Genomic DNA, 13042 nt, shown 5'->3' on the forward strand with positions numbered 1-13042 from the left:
TAATGGGACTAATGTCGGAAATATGGGAGAAAAGATCTTGCTTTCAGCTGATTTATATTTCTTAAAGTTACCAAAAAACCATAAGTAGAAAGAAGATGAGTCGAGTGTCATTCTAACTTGGTAATTGTTGTTCATTATATATTTTACGCCTATTAACAACAGTACTTCCAAACAACGCTCAGCGAACATGATCTTCTGACTACCAATATTTGATTTTCACCTGTAATTTGTACAGCACTGAATTTAAATTACAATCATAACCTTTAACATATGCGTCGTATTTAGGACAGCACACATACGGCACTTTACGGTACTTGCTAATGTATGCCCTCACTGCTAATTATATCGTACTGACCGTAAAGGAAGTCCATATTTGTCACATTTAGAAGTTATATTCGAAATACAAAGGGTAAGGTAGCTAATTTAAATATCCTGAAGAAATGTATAGGTACAGCCTTTGTTTAACAAAGCTAAAAAGTCGGCTGTCATATTTGACGATTGGTATGTGCCACAGTGTTTTGTAAATGTACACATTAGAAGTCGAGGGAACACTAAGGGAGATACTCACAAAATAACCAGACACTGAGAACAAAAATAGATCATTGATGTCAACGACTATTTGAACAGAGATTTGTATTATCCGTTAATTGTGACGGTGAAGTCGGGGGTATTGATTTGAAATGACAAACCATATACTTGTCTTAGGCTGTTAGACTTCGAAGACGAGACACAAGTTTTGAGGTAAGTTCACAGAAATAGCTATAGCAGACTTTAAACCACCATTTATTTAATTTTTTAAATTTATTTATTTATTTATTTATCGATTTATTTATTTGTACGTCCGTTCGTTTTATTTATTTCGCAGTCAACCCTTCACTGACGGTTACCAGTTTTGAGCAATCACCCCTCTCAAACATACTGGTTTTTAAGAGAATCTGAACCATCCCAGTTGTAGAAATTAAGCATCGCTATTCGCTCGAGACCAATCACCACTCTCCAGATTTGGCTTCTCAATCAAATTTTACATTTTTCACCCTATTTCGTGTTGTTGTTTTTTTTCTTCCCATTTCATTGATCGGATTTTACTTTCTTCACTCTGTTTTGTTCCTTCATTTCGTTGATCGCTCATTGTGCTCTCTCTAGCCTCTTCCTTCATTGCTTTGACTTAACTGCCGGTTGTTACTATTGTATCTGGGATATAATAAATATTATCGCATTGTACAACTATGTTCTTTATTATTAATCAAGTACATCAGTACATCCCCTCGAAATATTCCCCATGATTTCTCAACCTGATTATCCAATTACTAGATGCCATTTTGTATTCACCTATTGGTACGTTGTTCGTACACTCGAAAACTGTACTTTCAACCGCAAAAAAATATATTAATTGCCCAAATTCAATGGTTTTCACGTAGACCAGTGCTCCACGAACAAAGTAAGCATTTGTTTAATGTATACAAAAAGCGCGCAAATTTAATATGTAGTTATTGTGAATATGAAATATGACTAACGGCCATTAAAACTAAATTTGTTCAGTTATTATGTCCAAACCTACTAGCACATGACAATGGAATGCCTTCCCGAAAGTAGCGGTAACATATTTTCGTGTATAATGTGTTTTGTAGTTTATATGTGACCTATCTTTTGCCCTCAGGTTAATTGTTTGTGTCAATTTGTAAAGATACGTTTCTTCGCCGATCTGTATTCAGTCATAAAAACTAATACTAGAGATTAGCGGTAACTCAAGGTCGTATGTTCGATACCTGCCCAGGATTGACCGTGTTGGCTACCTTGGTGTGTCCTTGGAAAACACACTTAGCTCCAGTTTTGTTGGATTTATAGTCAATAATGCCGTTTAAAAAAAAAACAACCCACCCCCATCCATCACCCCAACAAAAACCCCGTTGCAACTGTCAGAAATGGTATGATTAGCTTACAAAGACTTGCTGATAGTGGCTGGTTAACGTGAATATGTCGCTGTTGTTTCTGATTCTACATGACAAAAAATGGTTACAATTATTGGCAAACTAATTTATAAATATCGGCAAAGCTTCCTTTTCAAGATAACAACAGTTTTCGTGATCAATTATTTGAATCAATAACAAAATAGAGCTATTATATATTGAATAATGTTAAAAAAAAAACTTGGAATTTTACTATTTTTCACGTGTTATTGGTAATGAGCAGCATGTGCATGTTTCAGGAAGTTTGAAATTAATGTCGAGTGCATGGACCAAGTGAACTAAGCGTATAACTCATAAAAACCGCCAGTGTATGTTCGACAGTGATTAACGTAAATTTTAGCAATTGTTTGATCTCCGACCTTGAAATTGTTCTACATCTAGTCGCTGATCTGTTAAAATATTTTCCTACTTAGACCCCATCTGAGGGGTAATTTAGTTCAATAAAAAAAAAATGAGTAAGTGATCAAAGATCATTGCAGATTTTTTCCACAATTCTCGTTATTAACGATCTTGTTTTACAAATCAAACCATAACATAACACTGGCCTTGGCTCGTCATATGAGGTTATGGAATAATTTGGCATCATAATTTAGGCTACTAAGTCAAATCCTATAACACAACTGCAAAGAAAATCAATAAATAATGTGCCCTTGATAAAATAATATACCATATATATTAAAGCATATCTCGTATTTAGGTTAAACAGCTTAAATAATTTGCGCAATCATTGGACAAAAATGTTCAGAAGTCCTTTTTTCTTATAGACACATCTATTTGCCCCAGTCAATCAAACATTAATTGGAGACAATGTATATATATATATATATATATATATATATATATATATATATATATATATATATATATATATATATATATAGTGAGATGTTCAAATATATCAGTGGGGGATAAATTATAGATCAGAGGAGGGTAAATGAGATCGCCACAGCGATATCTTTTGGAACTACTTTCTTTATCCATTTAGGAAATATGTCTGCCCTTATGTATGTTATTAAGATCAGTATTTCCACACTTAGGCATATTTGTTTTTTGGTTTTCTGCTTCTCTCTCTCTCTCTCTCTCTCTCTCTCTCTCTCTCTCTCTCTCTCTCAATCAGTATGAAAAGAAAAAGAACCCCAAAATGTGTAAAGACTGCAGACCCTCTGTTTAATCAATAGGAGATTCGCTCTTAAAGAAAAAACTCCGAACAACAAAAAGTAGACTTCAGTTATTCACATTTAGGTTTAAAAAAAAAACATTTCCACACGAATCCTGCAAAGTATTAGTGATAGAACTTAAATGAATTGCTGATATTCGATGTTCTCCGACAATACCGTATGCTTTTGCACTCTACGACAAACGGACTCGTTTTTAGGAAACACGCTTGGTTGAATATAGTAATACAGTTGTTTAAGTAGCGATTCTAAATCTCAACACAGTCTTAATCATGTCTGAAAACGATGGAAAAATTGGCCATTGAAAAGTGTTGGCTGCAAACCAAAATTAAGCGATAATAGAAATTCGGGCGCAACTTCCGTTACAGAAGTAGACGGTTAGCGTGCCAAAGCCAAAGGTTTGAATGCAGAAATGAATTAAATGAAGAAACAAACAAGTAAACTCACGATCATTTAAGTATGTCGTTTAAAGATTATACACGCTGACATCTATAGTATGTAAAAGCTCTGTGATATTTCTACAGTATTCCCACCCCAACAATGTTCACTGTATCAATCCGCGTAAGAAGTGTGTTAACGAAAATAAAATATTTTCATTTTTGTTTGAAATAGACATTAGTTTGGCAAATACGCAACACGAAGCATCATTTCTGCAAGATAAATTTGTGAAAGGTACAATTCCTGAAGTCATTCTAAATTTTGGAACTTCTTTTTTTATAAATGTAGTAATGCCCACGTAGATTAAGAAAATAGTTCACTCGTACAATAAAAAATGTTTCCACTTTACGAGTGAAATAATTCCTAATATCTGCTAAAAAAAACAACAACATTGATTTTATTTTTATTATGTATTTTAAAACGCAAAAGAAACCGTAGATTTACAAGGATTTATTTCTTTATTATATGTCAGTGGTATTTGCCGTTGCATTACTACATCGATAAAAAGTAGGTCCACAATTAAACATTATTATTGGACATTAACTAATAAAAATAGATTGCACATATAATGAGTCAAATTGTGCATTTTTGGCCAAATTGATGAATATTTTCATGCGAAAATGAAGATATCTTTCTTTTCATTAGCACATTTTTAATGAATAATATTGATACAGTGAACATCGCTAGAACTATAGCAACATGACAGTACGTTCCAACTGATTTCAGAATGTAACTTCATTAACATCAGATTCTTACGATTGTGAGTACACCTATAGGTATTTTGGCTGCCTATTTTGTTCTTGTTTTCATTGAGAAGTTCATTTTGTGTGTTGGCAGGCTTGCAGAGTATTTCGGCAGCAGACGCGGAACCCAAATTTTGATTATGGCCTAATTTCGGTTTGCAATTGACACTAATCACTGCAAAATTTCTCCGTCGTTTTCAGATACGATTATGGTTGTGATGACCGTTAAGATCGATGCATACAGATTTTTTTTTACTGTATTGAATCAAGAGATTTTTAAATAAAAAAATTGTGTACAACTTGATCGTTGAATGTAACAGATACACAATATTGTATGGGTAACACAAAATATCGAATAGCAACAGTTCATGTAACTAACAATTTGCATGATTCATATGGAAAACTTATTATAAAATACCTGCTTTTATTGATTGGGTTCATTCTATGCAATGGCTCCAATATATTTCCTTTTATCTAGTATACCTATTCAAAAAAGAAGATATCCAATACGTATATATATATATATATATATATATATATATATATATATATATATATATATATATATATATATATATATATATATTGCTTCGTCATAATCGGAGATATCAGAACTTTCACTGAAAAACAGGACTTTTTATCAGATTAGAATGATACAATGTCAGACACAATTTATCCCCGTATTCTTTCAGCGTTTACACCACATGGGAAGAATAATTAGCACGTAGTCTTTTATCGGTTATTTCATCTAGATAGGTAAATAAATAGGTAGGAAGGTATACGCTGTTTGAGGATAAGAATATGATAGGTGACCTAAAACTTAAAGGTAAAAATGAGAGACTGACAGATATATAGACGATGGTAGCGCAAGCTACATGAAATAATACAGTTTAATTGACACATAGATGACGGTCAGGTCAGCTAGATGAAATAAGATACGTTGATAGATACATAGATGACAACAGGGCAAGGTACACAAAATAAGATACATTGATAGAGACACAGATAACAGCAGGGCAATCTACATTAAATAAGATGTGCTGACTGATACAAGAATGGCGATACCAAATGAGAAGCAAATGCATAAAGTAGTTCCTGTTTTTGAAGGGCATGAAACATTTCGCATAGGTTTAGATATTCTGCCGCATTTGAAAATTCTGTCAGCGATCCAAGGGTATCTCCGTTTTGCAAGCCTGTATTGATTTGAAACCAGACACAGACGGTGATAGATATGTATATTGTCAAACATGAATATACTTAGCTCAACTTTGTAAACATATTTTCAGGTTTTTGCATAGTTAGTTCAAAATCTACGTCATTTGTCCACTTTAATTAATAATAATTTTCACAGATATTGAACTGAATTCGTATCCTTTTCGATGCCATGAAAATAAAAATAATTGAAGATAAAGTCGATCTATTTTTAATATGCTCATATTTGCAACAGAAATAAACATAATTCGTTAATGTACTAGGACCAAATCACAAGAATCAATAACTTTTGAATTAGACTTCAAGTTATGCCATGAGGTGAACTGGGACTCATTCTTATTAAGTTAATAATGGCTTCTGGAATTGAAAACACGTGACAATTCGGCAATAGAAGGGACAGTAATGTTGGCTCAAATTACCGAAAACCTTGATTCTTTTTAAATTTTATGTTCATGATCATCTATCATATTTGTCAAAAGTTCTCCTCGCCAAAACTCAGATAATTTTTTCATTCCGGCCAGGTTTGTTACCCATATTTTGGCCGTTCGCCATTGATAGAAAAGGTCAGAAAGTTCATTTTTAAGAGCAATATTTTCTTAATTTAAGCGAATAACATGTTTTATAATGAACACGACTAATACTTTTGATATCTCACAACAGTTTTAATCATTTTGGATTAGGATAAATCCAAGGATACGTGAACATTTTTGTAAAGAAAATAGATATGATAAAGGCAAACACATATTTAATAATTTCAAAAACACTTCACTGAAATCATGCACAACATGTAAATAGACTCTAGTCATTCAGTTCGGTCATTTTGAACAGCGGAATCCTACATAACTTTCATTATCCCAAGCGTACTTGTTTTTATGTCTTGTAAGTAGTGGGTGCGGGCGAAATAGGGTCTATGGGACTTCTACGTTAAAGTAGGGTCCCGCCCCATAGGGTTTATGGGACTTTAACATGGGTGGGCTAATATAGGGTCAATGGGAATTTAACATATGGAATGTATAGCGACAGTAGATTGGGCCTGTCTTGGGTCAATAGGAATTGGAGAGGGGTGACGTCATGTTACTGGACACTGGCAACAATGTTGCAAGTGGCTGACCTCAATCAGGCGGAATAGTGTGGCAAAGAGAGCTGACCTGAATACGCTTTACTCCATGGACAAATAGAGACATAGACATAGAGACGTGGTTAGAGACAGGGTAGGAGACACAGATACATAAAGAAACAAGCAAATGCATCAATATGGCAAAGAGAGGATTCTTTTGCATACCAGGGCCCAGAAACGTGAAATGAATTGCCAACTGAATTTAGACACAAAGACACAGTGATCACATTCAAGAGGTCTCTCAAAACTCACTTATTTCGACTGCAAGAACAAACTTAAAGACCTAATGATGTTTCCTACCTGAAATATTCTTAGCATGTTTTTTTATTTATTAATGTTTTTCTAATTTCATGGTGTTTGTTTTTGTAATAATATTATAATGATTTTTATCTTATAGGTGTTGTCTAATGTTGTAAAGCGCTTAGAGCTTCTAAAGATTAGGCGCTATACAAAGTCCTCATTATTATAATTATATATCTTTTCGAGGCAATGGAGTGGAAAAGGGTCTTTGGGTTTCTTCTTCTAATTTCTGCCTTCTTTCCTTCTTTTCCACCAACACTTTATCTTGTCCCTACATTATTCTTCTTTTTCTGACACCTTTGTCCTCCTCTTCCTCTTTCTTTTTTTTCTCTTCTCGTTTTCCTCTTCTTTCATTATTTTCTTATTGTAAGTTATTATCTGTTCCTTTTCCTCTTTTTCATTATTTTCTTCTCTTTCCTTCTTTATCATTTCTCTCAATCTTTCCTTAGCCTTCATTAAACTGTTAATCTCCATCTTTACACGGTGTGGGCTATAACACCCATCATCCAATCTGATCAGCATCTCTTCTACCATCTACAACTTCCTTCAATTTAAGCATCTTGTCCATATGATATGTCGCCATGGCTAAATTATGCAATGTTTAATCGCGCGATTACGTTACGGTAGTTGGATTTAAGTCGCATTCTCCCAACAGGGCATGCGCGACCAGTTAGTGCCCCCACTTGATTTTTTCGAGGGGGACGTAATAGTACCACGTCCCCCATCGTTATAATGAACACATAGTGTGCTAATTGATTTGTCCGTTTTCGGGACATTAATGTCACACGGGACATGTGGTGAGTGGAAATAGACCAACACGCACTCACAGAGGTACAAAATGTCCGGCAGTGGAAGGGAGGATCGGACTTTATAGGAGGAAGGTGTTGTACATCCGGGATCTTTTCGTTTTAGCTCCCCATTTTCCGCAAGGTAAATGATGTCGTCTTGCCGTATTTATAATTTTGAAGAAAAAAAAACATTATTTGTGCTGTTCGTAGTAGAAGTGATGATACAGTGGATCTACCTAAGATATTTACTTGGGAGTTTATTTAATGAGTTAATAATTAGGGAAACTTATTTTAACTTTAATATTTTCCGCATTGTGCGGGGGGGGGGAGGGGGCTGATGTTGGGTTTAGCCACCTTCTAATTCTACATTTGGGTTATATATCCTGATTAACTTGTTTAGGTGCCACATTGTGCGGCTGAACTTGATAGCTTTGGATTTTTAGCCACCTTATAAAGCAAATTTTGAGTCTTACGCTATACTTAATAGTTAGTCCAATGGTTGCCGCATTGTTCAGCTGGTCCTAATGGCTGTGATTTAATCCACCTTATAATAACTAAGTTTAGTGGGCCAGTTTTGTTTGCTTGTGTTTTTAATGATCCACTGTATCAAGAGATGTTCACTTCTTTTTACCTACAAACACACTTTACTATCACTCATACATATAAAAAGCACATACTATCTTACAAGCTAGAGAAACGAAATGTTTATAGGCATACTTCTATTTTTACTTACAAACACACAAACATACATACACACACTATCTTACAAGCCAGAGAAACGAAGTGTTTATTGGAACACTTATATTTTTACTTATAAACACACACACACACACACACACACACACACACTATCTTACAAGCCAGAGAAACGAAGTATTTATTGGAACACTTCTATTTTTTAACATACCAATACACAAATACATATAAATTTGGCTCACATGATGCATGTATTTTCTAGATTTTTGGGGGTAGCCCTGAAAAGAGCTGTTTTGTTGTGGTTGTGGCAATCTATTATCGTCTAAGATTGCGTCCCCGTCTGGCTACAGGCTTTCAAGACAGGATACGATCTGCTTCTTCTGAAGGAGAAGAAGAACTCTTTTGTGTCCACTCTACAGTCCACAAAGCCTCTGTCTGACTTCTGATGTTGTTGTTGCTGTTGCTGCTGCTGCTACTGCAGCTCTCTCTGCTGTTTCAGAAGTCTGTACTTCTCGGACCACTCGTATTGCTCCTTCTTGATTTCATTTCTGAAGACCTCTTCTATCAGGTATTGGGCCACATTTAACATCTTGACATTCTCTATCTCTTCAGGCTTGGGTATCAGGTTTTGCCTGACACAATGTAATTTCACGTGTGCTTCGTGCAGCTTTCCTAGTCTTGAAGACGTCCTCACAGGTTGACGCATTAACAATGGATTGTCAGGCTGGAGACCTCTGCGCTTTATATGGCCTAAGCGCAGACGCGATAGAAAACATCCCTAAGGTTGATGTGTAGGAACGCTATAGCTCATCTCATGGTAAGGGATAGAGAGAAGTCAAACAGCATTTATAATGATAATTGTTGGTAAAAACAAATCACCAACAATTATTTTTTTCATAACATTTTTATTCAACCATCAAACCATCAACCAAAAATATAACAATTCATACAATATCAAACAAACTATTTTTGACAAGGTTGACAACGTTTGAAGTCACATTAGACTTCCAGTGATGGAGGTTATTTGGTCATTGATGTACACTACATTTCTTAGCTAAAGACAAGAGATATCCATAATTGTCACAAAACAATCGATCCACTTGTTCATCATTTCTAGAAGAGTCTCGATCAAAATAAGTCACTAAATGTTCTAAGAGATATCCAAGACTACGTTGACGAAGAAAATACACACAATACCGTCCACACACCATGGAATATGTGCCATATAATTTCACATTACTAAAGCGTGTCGTCTGGGCATTTTTTCTTCATAAAGTTGATGATGTCGTCTTCCATGGCTACACAGTGGGTTCCTGGGTGATGACTTTCGTCCGTGTTCCTGATATAAGCTTGATGGTTTTTAGGTTTGTGATGTTGTGTTCAACTTTAGCGCACACGACAGGATTCCAAGAAGCGGTGTATGAACTGTTTTTCAAATGGTAATAGAGTTCCCAGGTAACCTATTTGTTCTGGTTTCACACGTAATGATAAGTCATCAGTTAAATCCTGAATTTTCACTTGAAAATCTCTGTCAAGTAATCGTTTGTTCGCTTCGTCTCCATGCTCTGTGCAAAGAGATTCGATGCGATGGATCTCTAGAGCAGTCAATGGAGGGGAGGAATAATCACTCAAGTCATTATACCACTGATGCAACACTGCTTCTTCCGAGATAAGGCCCCAAGCGTCATTCAGATACTCGTCAAGTTTTTTTCTTGATTCGTCATCAAACATCGATCGTGTTGAATTTGACTGGGATGATCGTTTTGACATCCATAGCAATCTTTCTTGGTAAACCCTGTAATGGTTTCTGCCAGGCGTTTGGCAAAACATGAGACTAAATGTTGTTCTTGTTCTGGACATCTCGACATGACCATCACCTCTTTGTGTTTGTCTTTCTGGTGCATGGGTCTGCTTCCCTGATATCTTCCCATTCAATTTCCAAAGATTCTCTACCATTCAAAGAACGATAAGCGTCTTCCATATTTTCTAATAGTCTAGAATGACTTCTCTCAAACTGTTGATTTCTAGACTGTTGTAGGATTTGGCATAAAAGATGACATTCACCGTCTCGGTTAGAGCTGCAAACTGAAGTTACACACGCAGTTGACCGCCCACAAAGCGTAACCTCCTGAATAACCGTTGTACGAAATAACGTAACTGGTGTTGGTCCCTAACTCTCCCGTGGCTTCTTACACTGACAAGTACGATCTCAAGTAATTCTTCTCGGCAAACTTAGGTTCGAACCGTATGGTACACAAGCTTAAGCCATCGCAACTGACTTCGATCTTGGACACTCTGTAGTACTTAAACTGGAAGGGATTGGCAGTATCGGCTCCGTTGAGAGCTTCGTTGCTGACGATACCAATGATTAAACGTTTGGGTAACTGTCCTTGGAACACATGCTTTTTGTTCTCCTCAAAGTGTGACTGATGTTGTTTCCCACTTTAGGTAACACTTCCATGCGTCGTACGCAGAGTCTGGCTTCTTGAATAATGGTTTTGTACTCGTTATCCCATCAGACTGAAAATGGTACTACAGACGTATATCCACTCCGTTCAGCAAATACTTTTCTTGCAACCACCTGTCCAAATGCAAAAGATCCACCACTTCTAATGTACGTCCTAGCAGGATTTCTTTTGACGGACGTTAAAGCCCACATTGTGAGGATCGTCAGCTGCTGTCACAGCTGTGTCGTTAAACTTGTCCTCGCCTGCTGTCAAGTTTCCATACGACGCAAGCATCCAGATGAGTGTTCTTGGCATCCGTACGTCAAGAGATTTTCCAGGTACGCTCGCTAAGTGTAAGCATCCATGTTGCTGATGACTAGTTAGTTATTCAAGTACAAATCCACTTCGCTGAACAAGGAATACATGAAATTGTTGACGGGAGCTACTCTAGCATCAGCTATTGGAGCGGTGTGATCATTTTGACTTTCAGGTACAAGTAACTGCTGTTCAGTTCGACGTAATCTTCTGGCTGTCCTTTGATTTCTAATTCAATGGGGGCTAAGGTTGTCAAAGAGGAGATGGGATCAAATTATATCCATTGAGATTCTTGCATCGTCATCATGGTGGGTGGCATGGCAAACATATTTAGTTCCAACTTGGAACATTCGCAAGACTCTCGGTGCATCATTTTTTCTCTCTGTTATTTAATAATTAAATACGTCTAATTTTCGGACGGTTCTTTTCCTTGGTCTTCTGGAGGGGTGTCTTCGTCGTTTCTTTCTGGCTTGTCTTTGCTGTGGCGTCGGGGAAGAAACTTCCAGGGCGTTTATGGGAGTTTCTCGTTTGCCCAAAACACTTTTCAAGTTTGAAGGAAAACATTTTTGCCTGCTTTTAAGAAAGGTTCTTTGGGATTTTGTTTGTCGATGAAGACATTTTGGAGAAATTATTTGCCTTGCGTCAAAGCGGCATCTTTTAAGGCGTACAATCATAGTATCACCATCCTTTCAAACGGGGGCAACCGAACGAAACGCCGATTTCAACATATCCCCTAAACCATGTCCTCGCAGTCCAGCGACTCCTCGGTACACAGGATACATGACTTACGAGTCGTTAGAGAATCGTTTTCGAAAATGGAGTTTCACCGTAACTTTCCCTTTGGAGAATGGAATATTTTGTCCCAGATCTCCTTTTATAATGTTGACACTGTCGAAATACGACTTACTTTTAAATAGTGAGCATGTGCAAATTCACGGTGAACGTGACAGGTGTTTCCACCTTCCTCCTGATTGGTCGTGGCAGAATCTGCTTTGAAAGGAATGAATCACAGCAGCTAAAGAGGTGGAGGGTGTCGACGCTGAAGGAGAAATTCCTGGAGACACGGGTTTCCTTTTTTTTTATCAAATTAGGAAAGACGCATCACAAATTTGGTTTGGCTGGCATCACTAGCAACGGAGAAATGGAAGAACCTGAAGCTACTGGAGACGCGGTAACCGTCGCTTCAGGTCGTTGCTTGGGAATGTAAGTTTGCGTCCTGGCCGCAGTGCCGCTCATGCGGGTAGAAGCTGCTTTCATGGCTCTTTTCTGGGACTTTTCTTTTTCTGGGGTGGTGACCTGGTCTTGACACCACTGCTCCTTTTCTTCTGGGCCCGTTTGGGTCGGGGAGTGTCTTTTTTCTTGGGTAATGTATTTTCTGGCATTGGGATCCCATTTTAAGCGCGAGCGAATGATGACACCTCCTAGAGAATCGCTACCTCCAGGTTTCAAAATTATTTGATTTTTGGTTTGAATGTCGATGCGGGATCTTCCAGTTGTGTCAAGGCTACTTTGTTTCTCTCAAAAGGCGCTTGGTTTGACGAGGAATGTGAATGACGCTGTGCAGTAGTTGACGCTATGTCACCGTGAACCATCTTAAGACTTCTGTGAGACTAGCTTCTAAGACACAAGCACGCATTTGTGGATTTTTTTCCGCGACTGATGCCGTACAGTGCACGAATCAATTTGACGGAAGATGAGACAGACCAAACGTGTCCTCTGTCTTGGCACCAGTGGTGAAACAGATGGGTACGAAATCGCAAATAATTAGGGATAGTGGGTTTTAAATCAACGAGTTAATAATCGTGAGGGGTTTGAGTGGCATCGTCGTAAGCCTGAGTCAGCCA

General features: G+C 37.1%; 1 protein-coding gene across 2 annotated transcripts in view; it reads left to right on the forward strand.

Annotated features, from left to right (window-relative positions):
* The first annotated feature begins 555 nt into the window (after nt 1-555).
* LOC149778289 (uncharacterized) overlaps nt 556-13042 on the forward strand; it is a 50900-nt gene continuing 38413 nt past the window's right edge. The window contains exon 1 of one of the 2 annotated variants that reach the window (XR_016415492.1): nt 556-741. The gene's annotated coding sequence lies outside the window, so the exon portion shown is untranslated. The remainder of the gene's footprint in view (nt 742-13042) is intronic. The other variant, XM_089939092.1, reaches the window with a different exon arrangement.

The sequence above is a fragment of the Sinohyriopsis cumingii genome, chromosome 17, assembly GCF_028554795.1.
Source record: "Sinohyriopsis cumingii isolate HCF-2022 chromosome 17, ASM2855479v2, whole genome shotgun sequence".
NCBI lineage: Eukaryota > Metazoa > Mollusca > Bivalvia > Unionida > Unionidae > Sinohyriopsis > Sinohyriopsis cumingii.